General features: G+C 37.1%; 1 pseudogene; it reads right to left on the bottom strand.

The window, feature by feature from the left end:
- Positions 1-21,539: 21,539 nt before the first annotated feature.
- On the bottom strand, positions 21,540-22,673 carry LOC142460836 (large ribosomal subunit protein uL30-like; annotated as a pseudogene).
- Positions 22,674-23,153: the final 480 nt, after the last annotated feature.

Here is a 23,153-nt window from a genome sequence, read left to right on the forward strand (position 1 = left end):
GTTAGAAATACAGTCAGTATGGACTAAAACTCAAAGTAATGAAAATAAACATTCTCACTATTGGACCACGATAAACAAAGATTGAAGGCATGAAGGATTTCATTTTACTTACATACAAAATCAGTGCTAAAGGGAAGTGGTAGTCTGTAAATCAAAAGACATTTGACATATTCACCAGTTTAGTAAAGCCAGAGGGTCAACCAAAAAAGGGAAAGATGGTGAACAAAATGGAATGACATAGTAACTGTAACAACGGACTGAAATATAATAACAATTCTATTGGTGAAGAGGACACAGAGCCAGGCACTATTTCCTTCTGTTGCATATAAAGTTGTTTTGAGTTTGAGCTGAGTTCAAAGCACCTAACAAGAACAATCCTCAGACTACTCAAAAACAGATATATACTTGAGATGGTAAAGAAAGAAAAAAGTAATTCCTTTACATGACTTATGTTTATATTGCCTAAAGAAAACAATAATGGGAAAAATACTGTTTGAAAAGCAATTTATGCCCTCTGAGTCTTCAATTGTGTATTTATATGTTTGTGTGTATGAATTTTTGCAGTAAAGCATAAGAATAATATTGATCATGGACAGAAAAATCACTCTTACCTTTATCTCAAGGAAAATTTCTATATATTTATTAGAAACCCTGTTTTGAAAATGTGTAGGTGACAGGTTATAACACTGGAAACCATGAAGCCTTAATACAAGAAAAGGAAACATAGCATTGTACCTTAAAAGACAGTCTTAAAATATATATTGAGAGTTTCATTGTAGAAATTAATTTTATTGGGTACTTATTTAGCTTTTTATAGTTTATGAAAACACCTGTTAGAGCAATGATTTCTATCTAAAACAATAAATTTTGCTTCACACATTTTTTTCTACCTTAACCACATACATTCCCTTTCAGCCCTAAGATTTTAAGATAACTGTAAAAGCACCTTTTATAGAATTCTCCACTGATTTTTCCCTTCTTCATTCTTCTTTTAAATAATTTTATTGGGGCTCAGACAATTCTTATCACAATCCATACATTCATCCATTATGTCAAGCACATTTGTACATTTGTGGCCATCATCATTCTCAAAACATTTGCCTTCTACTTGAGCCCTTAATATCAGCTCCCCATTTTCCCCATTCCTTCCCCCTTCCCCCTCCTTCATGAACCCTTCATAATTCAAAAAATTATTATTATTTTGTCATATCTTACACTGTTCAATGTCTCCTCCTGCCCTCTTCTCTGCTGTCCATCCCCCAGGGAGGAGGCTATATGTAGATTCTTGTCATTGGGTCCCCTTTTCTACCCCACATTCCCTCCACCCTCCAGGCATCGCCACTCTCACCACTGGTTCTGAAAGAGTAATCTGTCCTGGATTCCCTGTGTTTCTAGTTGCTATCTGTACCAATGTACATCCTCTGGTCTAGCCAGATTTGTAAGGTAGAATTGGGATTATGATAGTTGCGGGGAGGAAGCATTTAAGAGCTAGAGGAAAGTTATATGTTTCATCATTGATACCCTGTACCCTGACTGGCTCATCTCCTCCCCATAACCCTTCAGTAAGGAGGTGTACAGTTGCCTACTGATGGGCTTTGAGTCTTCACTCTGCACGCATCCACAGTCACAGTGATATGATTTTTTTGTTCCTTGATGCTTGATACCTGATCCCTTCGACAGTTCGTGGTCACACAGGCTGGTGTGCTTCTTCCATGTGGGCTTTGTTGCTTCTGAACTAGATGGCCACATGTTTATCTTCGAGTCTTTAAGACCCCAGATGCTATATCTTTTGATACCTGAGCACCATCAACTTTCTTCATCACATTTTCTTATGCACACGTTTGTCTAAAGTGATTATTTCAGGAAGGTGGGCACCCACTGATATGATTTTTAGTTCTTTGATGTCTGATAACTGGTCCCTTCTACACCTCGTGGTCAGACAGACTGGTGTGCTTCTTCCATGTGGGCTTTGATGCTTCTCAGCTAGATGGTTGCTTGTTTATTTTCAAGCCTTTAAAACCCCAGATGCTATCTCTCTTTTTTTTTTAACATTTTATTAGGGGCTCATACAACTCTTATCACAATCCATACATATACATACATCAATTGTATAAAGCACATCCGTACATTCTTTGCCCTAATCATTTTCTTTTTTTTTTTTTTAGTATTTTCTTTTTTTTAAAACGTTTTATTAGGGGCTCATACAACTCTTATCACAGTCCATACATATACATATATCAATTGTATAAAGCACATCTGTACATTCTTTGCCCTAATCATTTTCTTTTCTTTCTTTCTTTTCCCTTTTCTTTTTTTACATTTTTATTTGGGACTCATACAACTCTTATCTCTTTTTATAGCTGGGCATCATCCGGTTTCTTCACCACATTTGCTTATGCACACATTTTTCTTCAGCAATCGTGTGGGGAAGGTGTGCATCCTGGAATGCCAATTTAATAGAACAATGTGTTCTTGCATTGAGTGAGTGCTTGAGTGGAGCCCAATGTCCATCTGCTGCCTTCATACTAAACCTATATATATATGCACATAGATCTGTTTCCCCATACTCTTATTTAAATATATTTACATATGTACATTTCAGTCTTTAGACCTCTATAAATACCCTTTGTCACCAAGTTCTTTTCTCTATTTCCTTTTACTTTCTTCTTGTCCGACTATCATGCTCAGCCTTCATTTGGGTTTCAGTAATTTCTCTCAGTTTACCTTGCCCTTGCTGAATCCCTTCCAGGCCTCTCACACCCTCCTTGCCACTGATGTTGTTGCTCCCATGTCCCTGGGTTGGTCAGCACCACCTCCTTACCCTCGCCTCTGGCTTTCCCTTGTCCCCTCCACCCCTGGAACCATTGATCCCATTGTTTTCTCCTCCAGACTATTCATCCAGTCTATCTTATCAAGTTAGATCTGTAGAGATAATAATATGCACTAAAAATCAAGCCATAGCAAGATAGGTGATGAGTGAGAACACAGCAATGACTACAAAAAAGGAAACCAATTACCCATAGAAGAATAAATTAATCTTTAATCACATGTTTTAGAGAAACAAGAATCTTAATCATACCCTTTTTAAGCAGTTCAGTACGGAATTTCAGAATTAGTCATATTAGCATTTCTACTCCCAGGTGTTTGTGTGTGTGTGTGTTCATTGGCATAGGTATCACAGAATAAGGTGTTTTGTGTTTTTTCCCATATTTATGCCATTAGTGTATGGTATTTCTCTTATGACTCACTTAAAGGAGTATATATTTTATACATTTTAAAGATTTAATTATCAAAATTTTTAGACAAAACGTGTATATGATATATGAAATATGCAATGAAATATTTATATCACATTCATATCACATTTACTTTTTAAGTTTATCCATCTTTATAAGTAGTCACTGTGAAGAAAAGCACAATGCTCTTACTATCTATATATTTACATTATACACATATTACAGGTTGTATGTATTTTATAAATTTTACTACCAGAAATAAAGTGCCTTATTTGGTTGAAAGAAAATTGCATTTAACTGGAGGATATGTTCCTCTTTGCTGTATTGTTCTGAACTGAGCTACTTATTGCAGCCTAAACATTCAAGACATAAGGAACTCGGAACGCCAATCTTAGTCCATCGAGAAGAGCATGAAGAGAGAGCAAGCTAACACTTGCCAAACTACTTGGAAAAACGACCCATAAGACTCAAATTGCTGATTGAGCAGTCTGCCGGTTCACGGACTCTCTCTGAGGAGTGGGAAGACTTTATCATAAGTACTATGAGGAGCTCTGCAAATCTTAATTCGGAATGGGCAAATAAAATTATCAAGATAGATGTTGCTGACATTCTCCCCAGTCCAGTGAAAGTATTTCCATTAGGTCCCTACTTTTGAAGAAATTGAATGCTGTGAGTGCAATCAGGCTGAAAGTACTGAGGAGAAGCCCTCTGTAATGTCCCTAATGTGGAACAGACATTTCATGTGGCACTTAAATCTTCATTACAGACACCATTTTCATACAACACAACTTTAAGTAAACAGAATCAGCAGTTTACTGGCCAGACCTACTGCACTCCACAGAGTACCTTATCAAAACATACTTAGAAATATCCCCCCATATGGAATTCAAAGAAAATTTCTGTAAAGATCATGTTTTAATAATAGATCTCTTCAACAATAAGACCTAATATAAGTCAATGTACTGCAACTAATATTAGATTGTGAATATATACTATGATCCAGGAAAATATTTTACTGTAATATTTTTACTTCACTATTACATTAAAATTTAAACAAATGCCATGAAGTATCATTTCCAGTGTATTCTATCTGGTAAAATCTTATTTTTAAATCTTGTACATAACATCTTGTTGTTTTATGCCACATGGTTCTGACCCATGGCGTTCCTACACACAACAGAATGAAACACTGCCCGGTCCTGTGTCATCTTTAGGCCATTGTCTATGCCCATTCCCATTGTTGTTGCAGCCATTGTGGTAATCCATCTCGTGGGGAGCTTTCCTCTTTTTCCATGCCCCTCCACTCGACCAAGCATGATGTCCTGCTCTAAGGACCGGTCTCTCCTGACAGCATGTCCACAGTAAGTAGGACCAAGTCTCACCATCCTTGTCGCTAAGGACACTCTGCCTATATTTCTTACAACACAGATCATTTTGTACTTTTAGCAGGGCATAGGACTTCCAATATTCTTTGCCAACACCAAAATTCATATGCATTAGTTCTTTGATCTTTTTTATTTGTTGTCCAACTTTCACATGCATAGGAAGCAATAGATAATACCATGGGTTGGGTCAGGTGCACCTTAGTCCTCAAAGAAACATCTTTGCTTTTTAATACTTTAAATGGATCTTTTGTGTAACAGATTTATCCAATGCAATGGACCTTTTCATCTCTTTTTCTAAATTTTCAACCCTGTTTTATTGGGAACGAATGCAGATATCACAGCATTCCACAGTTGAATCACATGAAGCAGTGTTGTACAATCGCTGCCGCAGTCCGTTTCAAAGCATTCTTTTCCTTCCTGAGTCCTTGACACCAGCTCTCTTTTACCGCCCCCCCCCATGCCCCCATCACTGTAATCCAAAGAAGCCTTTACTCTACTTGCTGTCCCTATAGTTTCATCAATCACGAGTTTCTTCGACTGAAATATATAGAACAAAAATTCAAGAAGGTGACCTCGAATGACAAAACGCATCTGAGATGAAGAAAGAAAAATATAAATAATGTTGAAAACCAGATCAGGCCTAACCTGCATCAGAGTGGGAATCGACTTCTGATCTCTTGACTGCTGCTTCCATGAGCATTGATTGTGGAGCCAAACAAGACAAAATCTCTGATAATTTCAACCATTTCTCATGATGTTATTTATTGGTCCTTTTGTAAGGATTTTGGTTTGTCATAAAGAGTTTCAAATAAAGTCTATTTATTCTTATCCATATTCTGTCAAAAAATTATTGTGGAAGAAGATCATGGATAAAATCATATCTGATGGTATATATTCATCTGCATATATGAGTATACACAAAAAGACACATGTTGCTTACATGTAATTATTCCTGTTATATTTCAATAAACTATGTGGAGATTCTTTCCTCGTGACCATAGTGCTTTGTTATCTGTTGAAAGTCATACTCTACTATAGAATTGCACAGATGAATGAGCTTCCAAAAATTCATGTACATTTTCATATCCTTCATGCTATTTTGATGAAATGGTTGAAGCCCCAGCAATAACAATGAACATTTTCAGCAAGACCAAAACCCTCAAAATCCTCCAATCTCGTCTCAAAAAGTTTACACTCTGATCTGCTAATAAAAGGTTTTGAGGCGACAGCACCTTCAATGGAAGACTTGGCGAAGGTGTGAAAAACCAGCCACTGAAAACTCTGAGGAGCGTTTCTATCCTGACAGACATGCCTTGCTGTTAGAACATATTTAATGGCAACCAATGGTAGTGAGGGTGTCGTATGCACCTGAGGCAGTGTTTTTCTCTAAACTTAGCTCCAATTTAGCCTAAGACCAAATTCCGATCAATCAATATAGGACTGCAAAGATATTCTCCTGTTGGTGATCTAACTATATGAACCATTGGCTATGGGAAAATCAATGGGAATTTGTTAACTTTGTTTACCTAAGCTGTCAGTAGTCATGTTTTCCTAGGGAACAAGGATAAAAGCAAGCAAACAAACAAACAAAGAAGCCCAACCATAAGACCCACCCTTCCATGGGAAGATGTCTTAGTTATTTTAGTTATAGCAAGACAACCAAGATTCAAAATCCCCAAATGACAGCTTTTGTAGTTTACAAACCACGTTTGACACATGTCTTCATCATCTCAGGACACTTATGTTTCGGTCCTAAGTGAGTTTGTCATTTATATTTTAAATGCAAACAATTGAGAATGTAAACTTTGTCCACTTCCTTGCTAGCATTATGAAAAACTGCAGAATGAGTATTATTGACCCTGTTGTCTCAGGAAGCTTTGGGGAGTCCTGCAGGCGCTGTTGGGTGAAGGTGGGCCTGCTTCCCATAAGGTGGGCAGATCACAAACACCAGCTGCCCCACAGGAGAACAAAGAAGCTGTCTACTCCCACAATATACAGCCTTGTAAACCTTATTTATAGAAGGAAACTTTGGCAGCGGGGAGAAAGTAAACTTTCAGGTCTTGTGGGCAATGTAGATTAAATTTGCTTTCTTGTTTCATTATAATACAAATATGCTTAATGCCTAATATTAGGAATGCCATTGTTTTGTCTCTGTTATCTACTGTTACGGAAATATGTTTCATATGATGTAGGTAATCTTTTAGTGTTAACATGAATAATTTTTTAATTCATGATTTTAAAAAATCTGCTTCATTTCCTAATTCTTACTGTTTCAAATGCTTTATGTTATTTAGAAAATTTAATCTCCTGCTGATTTCACTAGTTAAAAAATAATGCACACAGGAGTGCCCTAGCCTCTCATATGAAGTTATCTAATTATTCTTTTTCATTAAATATTTTTCACTGAAACATAGATTACTAAAGTCTATGATTTCACTGACAGAAACTTGGCCACTGTGAGTATGAAACATATTTATTCAGTAAATTATTATTAGATCATAAATATTTAAACTGTTTCAGAGATCTTATGACCATTATTATTATTGGTATCCTAATTAAGAAGAATTATTTTATCTACGTCAGTACCAATTTTGACACTAATTTAATATGGACAATTTTGTTAAAGTAAATAAAGATGTAAATAAGTGATATGCCCAGCATATATACACATAGAGTTAGAAAGTACTATTTCATATTTAACATCATTTAATTTACTAAATATCTTTAAATTCTAGGTATTGCTCTTAATTTTATAAGTAATGAAGATTAAGCATCAAAAATAAATATTCAATGCCTATACTTATTAATATTTTAATGAGAGATTAACTAAATTTTGAATCTATATGTAAGTGTAAACCCAGTGCTCTTATATAAAGTGAAAGACATTCCATTAATTACTGGGTAGAAATCTCACCCTCTTTTCTAGGTGTTTTAAATCTTTTTTACTCTCTTTTTGAGGCCTATGAGGAAAATGAGCCTTTCTACGCTCATAAAAAAATCGCAGTCTGGAAACCCAAAGAGGCAGTTCTACCCTGTCCTACAGGGTTGCAATGAGTTGAAATCTAATTGATGACAGTGTTTTTTTTTGTTTTCTCTCCATTATTCAGTTGAATGAATCACTACCGACAGAAAACATTATGAGATGAAGTTTTGTTGGTTACTATGGTCCCTGATAGTGGAGTGCTTACAAGTTGGGCTGTGATCTCATGGTTGGCAGTTCAAAACCACTATCCGCTTCATGGTATTTTCTACTCCATTAAATACTTACAGACTCAGAAACCCACAGGGTGGTCACTATGGATTGGCATGGACTTGATACCTGGGAGTCTAGAGTTTTGTAGCAAATGGACATTGGGCCTCTACTCAAGTAGTCCCTAAAAGCAATAACACTTTGTTCTATTAAACTGGCATTCCATGAAGGTCATATTCCCGACATTATCGCTGAAAACAAAATGGGTGCATAAGCAAATGAGTTGAAGAAAGCTGATGGTGCCCAGCTAGCAAAAGATATAGCATATGGGGTCTTAAAGGCTTGAAGATAAACAAGGGGCCATTGAGCTCAGAAGCAACAAAGCCCACATGGAAGAACACACCAGCAAGTGTGATCATGTTGTGTGGATGCCAGAAGGGCTCCTTCTTGCAGAAAATATGTTGATTTAATCATTGAACTTTAATTATTATTTCTTGATAAATCTTGGGAAGAGTGTCATACTATATGTACAAAAATCATAGAAGCCATAGGTATTGTGGTTGATAATTATTTCATTTAATTGTAGGAGAATGAAAGCAAATGTCTTTTATGGAATTGCAGAGGGGACAATCTTTCAATTCTGCATTGTCTAAAGGAAATAAAATGATATCCCTTTAACAATATTTAATTTTTATTAGTTTGGTGGGGGCAGATTAGTAGTACATACACTTTGCCCAATAAGTTATTTAATTTGATCGTCCCTTATTTCCTTGTGCCCAAGAAGTCAATTATAGATGTTAGTACTATTTGGTTTATTTGTAATATAGACTAGCCATCTTTACACACACACACAAATGTTGATTTGAAACAACTTTTAGGGCTAAAATCAAGCATTTGCATTAATTACTTAAAATTATTTCAAATAGTACCTCCATCATGTTTTAGATAGGATAATGCTCAGCGAATTAGTGAATGAATTATCTGTGTCAAATAATGTCACAAGGATCTGAGTTCCTCATTGTAGTGGAAACATTTGGGAAGGTGTGGTGAATTGAATAATAGCACCAGACAGTTGAAGGTTCACGGTCCTCAGTTGCTGGAGTGGACCAAATGGAAAAGAAGGTAATACCCATTTTGGTTTTGGTTTGATCTATTCAGACAATAATTGTCTTATTATTGGAATAGTTTGAAAAATTATTTTTCTTATGACTACTGGCATGGTTGGGTTAATATCTATTATCTTGGTAATGGTTTTGAATTCAGTGCATTGGCTCTTTGGTTCTGTATTCGTCTCCCTTTCTGTCTTCTCTAACTTTAATTAAGCAATTATTTGATTCTATTAAATTCCTCTCAGTGTATCACTTATATTTACTTTGAAAACTATTTAGTGGTACCTCTAGAATTTCAATATACATTTTTAATGACTGTCCATTTTCAAATGACAGGACTCTATCTTTAGTGAGGATACCTTACAGAAGCATATTTTGTATCTTTTTCCTCTAACACTGAGACATTGATTCTTATTTATTTCATTGAGCCATATTTTGTAAGTACCCAGTACCTGGCACTACTATTACTTTAAGCAAATACTTAATTTGAACATAGACATAAGAAAAATAAAGGATTTATTTTGACTTCATTGATTCCTTCCCTTATACTGTTTCTTTCTTTAAGATTTTAGCTATGAAATTTTCTTCTACATGATAAGAGAGCAAACAAGTCCTTTCTTTGGTTTTTAATTTATTTGAAGTCTTTATATATCCTTTGCTTTTGAATAATACTATTGCTGAATGTAGAATTATTGCTTATTGGATTTGTTTATTTTTCTTTGAACACTTCAAAGATTTCACTTACTTTTGATTTATCACAAGAAAGTATTACTATTATTATTTTTATTGTACCTCTTGAGTAAGGCACTTTATTTTGGTTTTCTCTATCTGTACTAGATAATTTTTCTGTATTTTAGGTTTTCTACACTTTGAATCTAGTATGCCTATGTATATAGCATTTATCTTGGTTGGTGTTCCCTGAATGTTTTATCTGATATTTAATATCTTTCATTAACTTAGGAAAACTCTACGTTATTATTCTTCTAAATGTCCTTACATCTCAATCTTTCCTAGATTTTTAATCTCTCATGTTTTTCTTCTATTCCACTTGCATTTATTTTATACATATTGATGTTGTTCTACAGTTTTAGAATGCTCGGTTTTGTGATTTTCTTTGGTTTATTCTATGATTACTTTATCTCTTTTCTGGCAGATGTTACATTTCGTACAGATTACATTCGTATGCACCGATTCTTTTCTCAGTCACATTTTAAGTAGAGCTCTCCATGTATTCATTACCTTAAATCCCCACTGCTGCCAATGAAGGAGTCATGATGAACGGCTTCCAGGTGTCTTTTTGGCCCTGTGTCAGGCTTTGTAACAGAGACCCAAACATGGTGCTTTAGATAATCCATACTAATGTAGTAGGCCTTTTTGTAAAGAATGATGTTAATCTGATATTAAGTTGGAATGTTTAATATGTGTGTGTTATAAATACAAGGGTATGTAACAAGGTATTGCTACTAGATTTCCTGTTCATACATGCATGAGTTTACTCCAAACAAAACATGTTGAATCATGTCTCTGTGATCAGCGGGTATCGTCTCCAAGCATGACCTCCAAACCAACTCACTGCCAGCAAGTCGAGTCTGACTCATCGTGATCCTACAGCTCAAGGTAGGACTGACTGCCCCGTGGGTTTCGTGGAAATCTCATCTTTCTTCCTAGGAGCAGCTGGCATTTCAAACGAGCTTTTCAGATAGTAGTCCAACATCACCTCTAAGTGACCACTGTGCTGTGCTTTAATTTTAAAAATAGATATATTTTGTGACATGAGGAAAAATAATTTTGAGATCAAGTGCTAATATAAAATTTATAACAAAACTCAATTGGATGAGTCCACTGAGGAGAAGGAAAGAGAGATCAGGCTTCAACCCGATGTGCCAAGACATGAATACAACATACTGGCGTGTACCAGGGAAGAAATAAAGAGGTCTGCTGGCCTGGCCCCGATCCTGACTATGTGAGCCATCCTTCTCCCAACGCCTTCAGAAGAATGCACTTCAGAGAACAGTACTGAAGCTACAGCTTGGGGAGAGAGGCATGTTTGATTACAGCACACTGTAGAAATGAAAAGGGATGGAGAGGGATGAGAGCACATATTTGCCCACCAAACCCCGAGGACTATGTTCCTGCTCAGAGCAGACACCGCACAGGGAGGACCATAGGGCCGCCCCAACAGTGAGACATGACATCCCTCACTAACCCATATCACTGCGGGAGACAACACTGGAGACACTCTGCAGGAATTGTGCACAATCTGACCCCATCATGCTGGAGAAAAACACTAAGGGCATGCAACAGAGCAGCAAAGTGATGAAATCCCCAGGGAATACCAAAAATAGACTTTGGAGATAGTGTGTGGCACCCCATCATACTCAACTAGAAAACACTCCTAAAGACCTACAAACAGACCTTGAACTATTTCCATTTTTGTTACTGGCTTTCTTTTTGTTATTGCTTTTTGTTGTTGTTGTTGTTACTGGTTTTTGGTTTTTACTTCCGTTGTTGTTTTATTTGGTTTTGTTGGATTTTTTGCGCTTTGAGAGAGTAAACATTTATAGTGCCAACATGACCAATGAACACATGGGGGATTAATTGAAGGGCAGAGAGATAAATGGCTCTGCGAACCTTGCCTTTCTTGTCACTTGCTCTTAGATCATTGGACCAGTGTGTGGCTGCCTTACTTGTTCTGTGCCTCAATTTGCAAGCTATACTACCTGTGGGACACCTAACCCGTTGACTGTGTCACTGTAATTTGAGGTTTCTTCAAACCTGCTTTGCCACACTATTGGAATGTACATCTCTTGAGCTGGGGACTATCGCACCTTGTCATATGGCTGACTGTTGGTGACCTGCCTTGCTGTTTGCTGCCTGTGCCCGGATAGCCTGAATTGCTCTACAGAGGACTACCTGGTGGCCCTCAAGACTTGAAGGACTTCCAGTGTCTCACAACTCTCTCACGGGAGTGGGTAGCACTGAGCCATTTGTACTGCTTTATAGATTAAGTAACTGCTTATTTCTTATGTTATCTATCTATCGATATATATATATATATAATTATTAGCATTCTGGTTTTGTTTCTCTAGAGAGCTCTGTCTAACATACACTTATTAATGTATCTGCATGTCTATCTAGATAAGATAGGCTGGATAAACAATTCAGAGATGAAAAGAACAGGACCAATGCTTGTAGGGGAGATACAGGAGAAGGAGAAGTGGGAGCAATGAAAGGGGGTGGGGGTAAGCCAGGGACAAGGGAACAACAAGTGAACTAAATTCAATGGAGAGAAGGGTATAGGATGCCTAGTGGGGCTTAATCAAGGGAAATGTAGCAATGAGGATTTACTAAACCCGAATGAAGGTCAAACATGATGGTGGGACAAAGGAAAGTAAAAGGAAATAGAGGAAAGGACATTTATAGAGGTCTAAATACAGGCATGTACATATGTAAATATATATGTGCATACATAATAAGAGGGGAATAGTACTATGGACTCATACCTACATGTTAAGGATTAAGGTTGCAGATGGTCATTGGGCCTCAACTCAAGGACTCCTTTAACATAAGAACACTTTGTTCTAACAATCCGGCATTCTGTGATTCACACCTACCCACATAACTCTGAAGACAAAAAGGGTGGTATGAGCAAATGTGGTGAAGAAAGCTGATAGTGCCCGCCTTTCAAAAGATATAGCATCTGGGGTCTTAAAAGGTTGAAGATAAATAAGCAGCCATCTAGCTGAGAAGCAACAAAGCCCACATGGAAGAAGCACACCAGCCTGTGTGATCATGAGGTTTTGATGGGATCAGGCATCGGGCATCTAAGACCCAGAATAAAATAATATCCATGTGAATGGGAGGTGGGGGGCATGGAGTGAAGACCCAATGCCCATTTGTAGACAATTGGACATCCCCTCACAGAGGAGTCACAGGGAAGAGATGAGCCAGTCAGGGTGCAATATAACACCAGTGAAACACACAACTTTCTTCTAGTTCTTTGGTGCTTCCTTCCCCCGCTATCATGACCTCAATACTACCTTACAAATTGAATTAGACCAGAACATGCACATTGCTACACAAGAGATCCAGAAACACATGGGATCCAGGATAGATAAACCCCGCAGGGCCAACAATCAGAGTAGTGATACAGGTGGACTACAGGAGGGTGGGGGAGATGGGGAATTGATGACAAGGATCAAACTATAACCCCTCCTAGGGGGACAATCAACATAAAAGTGGGTGAAGGGCAATGGAGGACGATGTAATATATGAAAATAATAATCTATAACTCATCAAGGGTTCGTGAGGCAGGGCAGGCAGGGGAAAGAGTGGGAGGAAATGGGGTACTGACATCAGGGGCTCAAGTGGGAAGAGAATGCTTTGAAAAGGATGATGGTGGCATATGTGCTTGACATGCTGGAGGAATGTATAGATTGTGATAAGAGATATAAGAGCCCCCAATAAAAGTATTTAGTAAAAATTCAATAAAAACCTCTATTGGACATATTCCCAAATCATGAAAGTTTGCAATAAATTTATCTGAATGCTTCTGGTCAAAAGCAAATGTTTGTAGATGGGTCAAGCATTTTAAAGATTCTTTATAAATACTCATATCATTCTCGAATCAGTCCGTATTCGCTTTCCAACAAAACATCAAAATTATCATTAAGTTGTACTGCCAGCTAATGGCTCTAATGGCTTCTAATCCAGGTAAGGAACTCTCAGTTGCTGTATCTCTCAGTGAAAATGGGACATTGCCTTATTTTTAAATAAAAGCTTAAGAAATAAGATATACTTCCAAATTGTTCATTGCACCCAAAGTCCCTTAAGTTAATTGAGCACCACGTAAGCCCTAGGAATATGTGTTACATGGCTTTCTATCAAGTAAAACACCGTATACCAAGTGTCACACTTAATAAGCTGTCAATGTATATTTGATAAATATTGTTATTAAAGTCTCAGATTGAGGATAACTCAAGATTTGCTTAAAAGGTGTTTGTAATGTTCGCAAAAGACAAGGCTGAATGATGCCAACTTATTCTCAAGATGGTTATTATGAAGCATTTTCCTAACCCTTCAATCATTTTATTCTTGAAATTACTGTTTGAGATAGACAGGAACTACTAGTCACCGTTAATCAATGAGCCAGGCTGCAATTTTCACTTCAATTTTATTAAGGTTAAAAATTGAGTACTTACTTTAGTGAAGTTCTAGTAATAATAATTTCTCAAGTCTAATATACTTATTAATTATGAGGTTGAAGTTATTTCCACTAAGTTAAACTATTCATATACAATACAAATACAATTATTTATAATTAATTGTTTTTGTGTCATTATTTCATTTCTATGTCTCTTATGTCTAGAAGTCTCTATAGCCTTATACATATATAAAAGTGAGAATATAGCTAACAAATCAACAGTACAAATTTACAGTTTGATAAGGTCTAAGTTAATTACTTATAGTTAAGTTTGGTTTTTAAAGAAGCTGAGAGCATTTACAAAGCATATATTGAAAACATTCTCTAGATCATCTTATATTCCATCTTCAGGCTTTAAACTCTTGGCTTTAAAGAACACCATATTTTCAGAACAGATTAGCAGGTGTTATTACAAGAAATACTATATAATTCAGAATATATACATAGGCTCTTTAGAATGTTTTATAAGAGATTCTCAAATGCCACTCAAGTTTCTTTAGAATTCTTAATTTTAAAAATAATCTTCAATATACAGTGAACTAAATTTCAAACTAAAAAACACAAAATTTGGTTATGTTCTATTCTGTAGTTTATAAGGAGTGTTTTATTTTTTACTCCAATTCCTCAGTGTTATTATTTATTCTATTTATTTTTAATTCTTTGTGTAAACTTTTACCAAAAAATTGATGCTCTTTTGAAAATTTATAGTTTAGTTATAGACATCATAAAGATAAGTAGACATATTAAAAATGCACTGACATTCATTTAATCCAAGATTTTAAATACCTTCATTGTGCTCATGTGAAACAGAAAAACTACAAATTTATTGTATCAATCACAAATTTGAGTATATTAATTGCACCCTAATATAGCTATCTCAGTTCTTCCAATGGAAATGGCATCAGCAATTTATATGCAAAAGTCCAAGTTCAGTTTACATGTTGAAAGTAAAATAGAAAACTCATGCAGGTTTTGTGTTTAGAAAAAGGAAAAACAAATGGAAGGGTGCCATCACCCCCAAACACTTCCCTTTTATAAAAGCAGTTTTTAATTCATTATCATCCATGTTTAAGTTGAGTAAAATTTTGTATCAAACTTAAAGTACATCAAATCCTAACCTAAGACTAGAGCTAATATTTTATGACCCATATCTCCATCATTAATAGTAACACACGTGCTTTATTTTTATGTGATTAAAATTATATTTCAAACAAGTAAATTCAATTTTATCAACTACGTTTCCTTATTTGTGTCAAACATTAATTTAGTGAATAGGTGTTATTTTAGAATTATTTTAGCTCCTGCTATTTGTGATTTTCCACCACCTGTATGTGCGTGTGTTGGATTGTAGAGGCTTGCGTTTTTCTGTGATGCTGCCAGCTGTGGTACTGATATTTTAAATGCCAGCAAGGACATCATTGTGCACAGTCATCAGGAGAGATTCCAGAGTAAGGCACGCTAAAAAGAAATGCTTGGAAAGCTGCTTCCCAACCACAGCCAACAGAAAGCTTATGGATTACTGTAGAATCCCATTTGGCTTACTGGCTTTGAAATCCTCATTAGGAGGAATCAACCTGGCATGAAAGGTAGCATGTTTAGTGAAGCAGTGGACCAGCAGCAGCAATAAAATCATGCTAGACATAGGAGCAGAGCCTTGGTGGCGTAATGGTTAAGTGTTGGGTTGTTAGCTGCATCGTATGGCAGTTCAAAACCACCAGCAGAACAGTTTGGACTGGGAGAGACTGGACTTTCTGCTCTCTTTTGACTAACTTTAATCGTTACAATCTCAGAGAGCCACAGGGGCTCCCAATGGGCCAGCAATGCCTCGATGGCCGAGCAAAAGAGTTACTCTCATCAAATCACCAAGCTGGACCTGGGTCAAAGGTAGCTATTTATCTATCTAATCATTATAGGAGTTGATTACTAGCAATTCATAACTAGTAAGTAATAACTCTCAGTTATTACTCGGTTACATTCAATTTTTGACATATACCCAAGTATCATACACAGAAAAAAGTATATCTTTAAACATATAATTTAAAATTTACAAATATTTGAAAGGAAAGGAAAATTAAAGTCAACCTCAGCTCAAGGCCAATGCCTATGAAAGAGAGGTCAGTCAGACATGCCGCCGCCCTCTTTCTTCCTCTGCCATTCTTGACACCAACCGCTCTTCCCACAGTATTCTCTACTTCTATGTTACATTCAATAATTCATTGCAATGGCTAATAAAAATTTAAACCACACTCACAATTATGGGGATGTATTTGGAATGTTAGAAAGTTACATTTCTGAATAGTCTTCTCTCAAGATCTCTTTTTCTTGGCTTTTCCCAGCTTATGTAAGGTTACAAAACCCTTTTAGCACTGCCAATACATGACCCAAAGTGCACCCCACTCCACCATCAGCCTCAGCCAGAATGCTCTCCAATCTAACTTTGAGGGTCGGTAAACCTAGTTCTCTCACGAGTAACTGGAGACACCCCACTACACCAGCAAGTCTCCTACCTACAGACACCCAGCTTTCTCAATCTGCAGGGAACCCACTACTCTGCTTCATGCTCTTGGTGCTTCAGTATTGTGTGCCACCAAGTCTCTGCCATTCCTTTATTTCTAGTCTTCTCTGTCGCCTAGATTGAGGACTTTCAATATGCAAGGATGTCTAGGGTGAAAGCATTCTGTCTGCTGTGGTTCTTCTTTCTGGATGGTAGTGAAATTCTGCTGTTGCTGCTTCTGAGATTACTAATTTTATAACCTTCGCTATGGCAAAGTTGACGGTTCTCCATGTTGGAGGTGTACGTATTTGCAATCTCAATGAGTTTTTTTTTACAATCACATTTGACTCAGATGATCCAATTTGTATCTTCTTCCACTGTCTTTTACCTAGAGCCATCAAGAAAAGAGGAAATACACCCAATCTACCAGGTCTGATCCAGTCATTTGGTGGGAATTGGGGATGCAAGGGCTAGAAGAGTCATATCAAAGCATTCACTGCACTAAGTCTATGTAAATACCGTTTAAGTCCTCCATCATTAAGACATTACGTTAATATGAAATTTAATTATTATTATATACAGCTAGCTTTTATATTTCATATCACAATTATAAAATGTATGTGTATTTTTGAGCCACCAGGGCACCCATAAGAAGATATGGGTGGAGGTTAGCCTGTCAATCAAGTCACAGCTTGATGACCTCATTTGGAAAGGCTACTAACAAATGGCTTGCTGGCGGTGGGCCATCGTCTCTCTCTCTCTCTCTCTCTCTCTCTCTCTCTCTCTTTCTCTCTTTACCTGCCTGTTGGTACCGTGAGCAAAACTACACAAGTTCTGGGGATATGTCCACGACCATTGGGTCCACAAGACTTTGAACCCACCGGCTGGTGATCTTCCTACATTCTGGATAATTTATGTGGCTGCACAAGTCTGAAGAGGGATTTATGGACCAGTATCAAACTTATGGACTTAAATTGGACTGGGCTGGAATATTTCCTGATATATGATCACTTCTTACACACTTTTGCGTGTTCATGGATTTGCTTCTTTAGTCAACACAGCCTAACATAGTATAGTTATATAAAGAACTGTCAAGAAATCTTCTGTGATTATTTTTTATATTAAATCACCATACATGAGAAATTTAACTTTGAATTTCAAATTAATTGCTATCATACCAATATTTTAACAGAGGTCCAGGAGAGGAAAATTAGAATAAACTTCCCATAAACATGACTTGAAATTATTTTACTTCCCTTCCATAACAGTTTTATAACTCCAGTCCTCAGTGTTATTATATTTAACCTTGAAAAGAGAAAGAAAACAATATTTTAAAGATGACCTCCAAAGCCTTTCACGTGTTGGGGCCCAAGTTCAGGCCCACAGAGTGTGTGTTTCCACAGCTGCAGATGGTACCATCACTCACACCTCATCAGCACTGAGATCTCTTAAACACACATATTCACATACAGCCCTGACACCAAACGTCAGAAAGGAAGTAGAAAATCCAAATATTTTCACAGTAAAGATGATATATTTTTTGAATATGTGTTGCTAAATGTGCTATTTCAATAAATGTATATTGAAAGAATTACTTTTTATACAAGTTCAAAACAGTTTATATGTTCTCCAAGGAGACATTTTAGTGAACTTTGTAAATATTTTTATGACCATAAATAACTGCCATAAATACAGTATTTGTTTTGTATAATTAAGTATTATTTTTAAATGGCCCCAAATCTTTGAAGCATGAACATTTTTTGTTCCTAACAGACTGCTTAAGATTTCAATAATCTTTCTTTGATGAAAGTCATCTCAAATATGTTATTTTTACTAAGCAAAATTCAGAAATTTATAGACAAATGAACAGAATTTGAATTTATACATGTATAGTGATAATCATATCTGCTGTAATGAATTCCAGAGTTTAACACAACAGAAGTTTATTTATGTTTCCTTCCAATTTCAATGCAGGTGTTTCTTGTCAAGAGATGGCATTTTTTCTCACGTATTTTAGGGTTTTAGGCTTCTAATATCTGTGGATCTGTCATCCTATGTAGCCAGATGGCAGAAATGAGGAATGAGTATAGACAAGGTAAATGCACTTTGTAAAATCCTTTACTCAATAGTGGCTAATGTGTTAGTCTGGGTAAACTGGAGAAAAAAACCCACAGAAACTCATATGTACAAAGAGAGTTTTATATAAAGGGTAAGTGTACATGCAGAAAGCATACCAACCCCAGTGCTGTCCAAGCCCACAAGTCCAAAATTAACCCATATGTCTAACACCAATCCACAAAGTCCTCCTCCATCTCACACACACACAAAATGCAATGACGCTGACTGTAGGAGGAAAGCCAAATCAGTGAGCGTGTAAGCATCTCACCACTGGCAGGGGTCTCCAGATGGCTGCTCCACACCCAGGGCTGCATCGGGGTAGGTCCATGCAGCTTCTTCTCAGGGATGTCTTGCAGGAATTGAGCCTTGCCAGCTGAAGCAGGGAACTGGCTAAGGCAGCTGCATCCTGGTCTGACCATCAGAAAGCAAGAGATCCAAGAACTAGAAAGGAGAGATTTACCGAGTCATTTATCTCTCTGCCTTTCAATTAACCCCACATGTGTTCATCAGCCAGGCTGGCACAATAAACCTTAAGTATCTCAGCCGGCATCTTCTATTGAGCTCCAGTCACCAAAGTGTGCAAAGGCTACACCTAGACGTTAGGATGAACAACATGTCTCTGACTGTGCATCCACTATGTTGTAATAAACAGTCAGTTGTCCCTACTATATCTTTATGTGTAACTAGGTTTATATTGGGTCTGAAGATCCAAATTTTAGACTCTCAGAAATGTTGTCTGCTGGTTGTTAAGCTAGAGTTGTTATTAAAATTAAATTACTTTTAAATAAAATGTAAGTAAATGCAACACGCAATAAAAATTTGTACTTAAAAAACTTAAATTTTTTTTTTAATTTAATAAGGAGCCCTGGTAGCTCTGTGTGTCAGAGGTTGGGCTGGTTTCATGAGATCCTGGTAAACCTACCAGTTGCTTGATGAGTAAGAGGGCTGTCTATTCTCATTAATATTTACAGTCTGCGCATCTATGTTTCTAAGGTTAATTGCATCTATTGTATCTGTATGGTGTAAATACTTTAGCATACTGTGCATCTTTCCTCAACTTTCTGCATTTAATAATGCCTTGATGGATGAATATATTTGTATCAAAGAGTAATTGTGTATCAAAAACTATTCTAGACCAGTTTAAGTCCACAAGTCTGATATTATCCCATAAGTCTGATACCAGTCCATAAATCTTTCTTCAGACTCTCAGCTCCATGCAATGATACAGAACCAGGAAGATTACACATCAGTGGTGAAAAGTCTTGTGGTTCAAACAGTGGTAGAAGCATCACAGGGCTGTGCAAGTCTGCACCGCATGCTCACTTGGGTCTCAGCATGACTCCACATGGCTTGTCAACAGGAAAATGAAGCAGCGAGTGTGTGTGTGGCTTGTCTACAGGGATTAAAAGAGAGTAAATTCCCAGAATCCTCAAGAGAAAGCCACGCCCACCAGGAAGTACCATCAGGCTGTGACCTGATTGACAGGTTAGAATCCACCCCTACACTTATTTATCAAGTTGATATGAAATTTTCTAACTACCACATAGAGAACAGTGAACATCAGCCACTCACCCTAGATTATGCTTAAAGAACAGTAAAGAGGTAACAGTGAAAAGGTTATTTTCTATCACATCCACCAGGAGGCAGGTGATGCATGCCAAGGGTCACTCCAATATCAATACAACAATATCGCATAGACAACAAACAATTCCATCTACATGGAGAAACACAACAGGGTGGATCAAGCAATTGACCACTCAAAAAAGATCAAGAAAAATTCGAGTAACAAAAGACAGTGAAACTATTTGAATCAAGGAATTGTTTTACATCTGGGTATTAGAAGAAGTAGAAGATGTAAAACAATTCCTTGAATCAAAAGGGAATAATTTACCCAGTTTTGGGGACACAGAAAACATGGCTGTCACAGGGCAATTTATAGAAATAAATGCACAAATAAAAAAAAGAAGAAAGCCTTAAAATATATAACTTACTCCAAAATCTCCAACAATTAAAAAAAAGAGCAGTAAAATAAACTTGTAGTCTTCTGAAGTAAAGCTGGTAGCAGAAATAATTGAAGGGAAAGTCAGTAAAACAATAAAAAGAATCAACAAGACTAAAAGTAGTATCTTTGAAAAGATTAATAAAATTGAGAAACCACTAACAAATGTAACAAGAGGAAAGGAGAAGACACAAATAATACGAATGAGAAATGAGACTGGCCACATCCCAACAAAGCTGTATTCAAACAAATTTGAAAATCTCAAAGAAATAAAAAATTATCTAGAAAAGTTCAACACAATCTTAATAAAAGAAGAAACTTAAGATCTTTTAAAATCTTCTAACCAAAAACAATCAGAATTCAGACAACTTTCTTATTGGATTTCACCAAATATTCAGAGATGACAGCAATTCTACTTAGACTACTGTAGCATATAAAAAAGGATAGAATAGTCCCAAATTTATTTTATGAAATGAGCATAGTCCTGATACCAAATCTAGGCAATCACTTCACTTAAAAGAAAATGATGCCAAATATCTCTCATAACCATAGAAACAAAAATTCCCAACAGAAATTGCACAATAAAATGTAGCAATAGTATAAAAATGATAACCTATCCCAAAAAGATGAAATTCATACTAGGTGTGTAGGATGGTTCAATATTAGAAAAACATTAACCATAATCTAAAGTAGCACCACCAATAGATGAGGTGCCTATTAAAGGAGAAGCTCTGAGTGATCATGTTTGATATTTTGCAGGAGTTTTGTCAGGATGACAAATATAGGGAAGCTGGTTGGCTGGTCCTTTTTTTTTTTTTTCCATTTGAAAGCAGTCACTGTTTTATTAAGAGACCAGATTACAAAAATAATCATGGCAGGTAGATACCTTAGTTCATCCTTCTAATAAGCCTGTTGTTCTGGTCTTCCCTGTTGCCTGCGTATCCACCTTCTACGAAATGGGTGGTCTTTTTCTTCATCCCACCTCGTGGAGAAGATAGTTTGAAGGGCCACAGGAAGTTATTTGCTTCTTTGAAACATTTCCCAACAGTCTAGATCTCATGAATCAGATCCTCCATGCAGATGATGCCATATTGACCAAGACACTGTGCAGTCAGAGTGTTATCTGTCAGGGCAATACGCTTGTTGATTTTGCCATTACCACGCTTGTAGATGAGTTCATTCACTGACTTCAGGTTTGGGTACCCCCATGCTATGTATGGCTCCACAATCCTCAGCATGTTAATTGAAGCCTTGTTAAACTTAACAAAGGTGCCATTGAAAATCTGGCAAAGGCGAAGAAGCTGCAACACTTTTTGAACCTTTGGGTTCATACCATTGACACCTCTGATCCTGAACAAACGCCAGCTTGGGCTCTCCAGGCACATCAAAGTTGTCAGCTTTCCTTGCCATGCAATCCATTTGGATTTCAGTTCTGTACATCTGCCTCCTGCATTCCTTGTGATGGTGCTTAGCTTTCTCGTAGATCAGCTTCCTCCTTGCCTTTTGAAGCATCTTTTGGGCAAACTTCTTTCTTAAGCGTTTGATTTTTAGTTCTGCGAAATTCCTTCGCTTTTTCTTTTTTTTTTTTAACAGTATACAACCAGACAACAAAACAACAAAAACAAACCACTGACAAAGAACAGAACAAAACAGTTCACAAGAGAAAAGCTTGTAGTTAGTTCAGGGATCGTTTGCTGGCCCTTAGGAGCGTTTTCCAGTCCAGTCTGTTGGGGCACCATGCCCTGGCCCCAAAGTCCACTTTCAGCATTCGCTGGGGACCTTGCCGCTCCATTCCCTTGCTGTTCCGCTGCACTCCCCCAGTGATTTGCCTCGGTGTGGTGGGATCAGGTCAGGTGCAATTCCCACAGCTTCGCTTTTTCTTAAGGGTCTCTGGAACAGCAGGGACCTTCTTCTTCTTCTCTGTGACAGCCTCCATGGTTCCTGCCAGCTAAAAAAAAAAAAAAAAAAGCCGGCTGGTCCTTCTTACAATGGAAAGTGTGATTAAGGAGAGGGATGATCTCAGAGCCTCAAAAGCACACCTCAGGTGCAGACTAACAGATTTGAAAGCTTCCATCTGTGCTACAGAGGAGAGCCTTCTCTCCTCTAGTAAAAGAGCTGACATTGCTGAGAACCAGGTCCAGAGTCTCATTATACGAGTGGCTGAATTACAACAGCAGCTAAATTGCAGATCTAGAGCAGTGTCTGAAACCAAAGTAAGGGCATTGATTGGGAAAAGATGGGACCCTGAAACATGGGATGGGAACATATGGTCTGATGATACAGAAGAGGAGGATATTGAGCCCTTAGAAACAATTGACCCACCCCGTCAATAGACCCACCCCTCCCAGCTGAAAGTATCAATTCACAATCCACACCTGAGCAGATTAGCCAAGATATTCAAGTTAATATGCCAAGTGTG

Source organism: Tenrec ecaudatus, chromosome 11 (assembly GCF_050624435.1).
Source record: "Tenrec ecaudatus isolate mTenEca1 chromosome 11, mTenEca1.hap1, whole genome shotgun sequence".
NCBI lineage: Eukaryota > Metazoa > Chordata > Mammalia > Afrosoricida > Tenrecidae > Tenrec > Tenrec ecaudatus.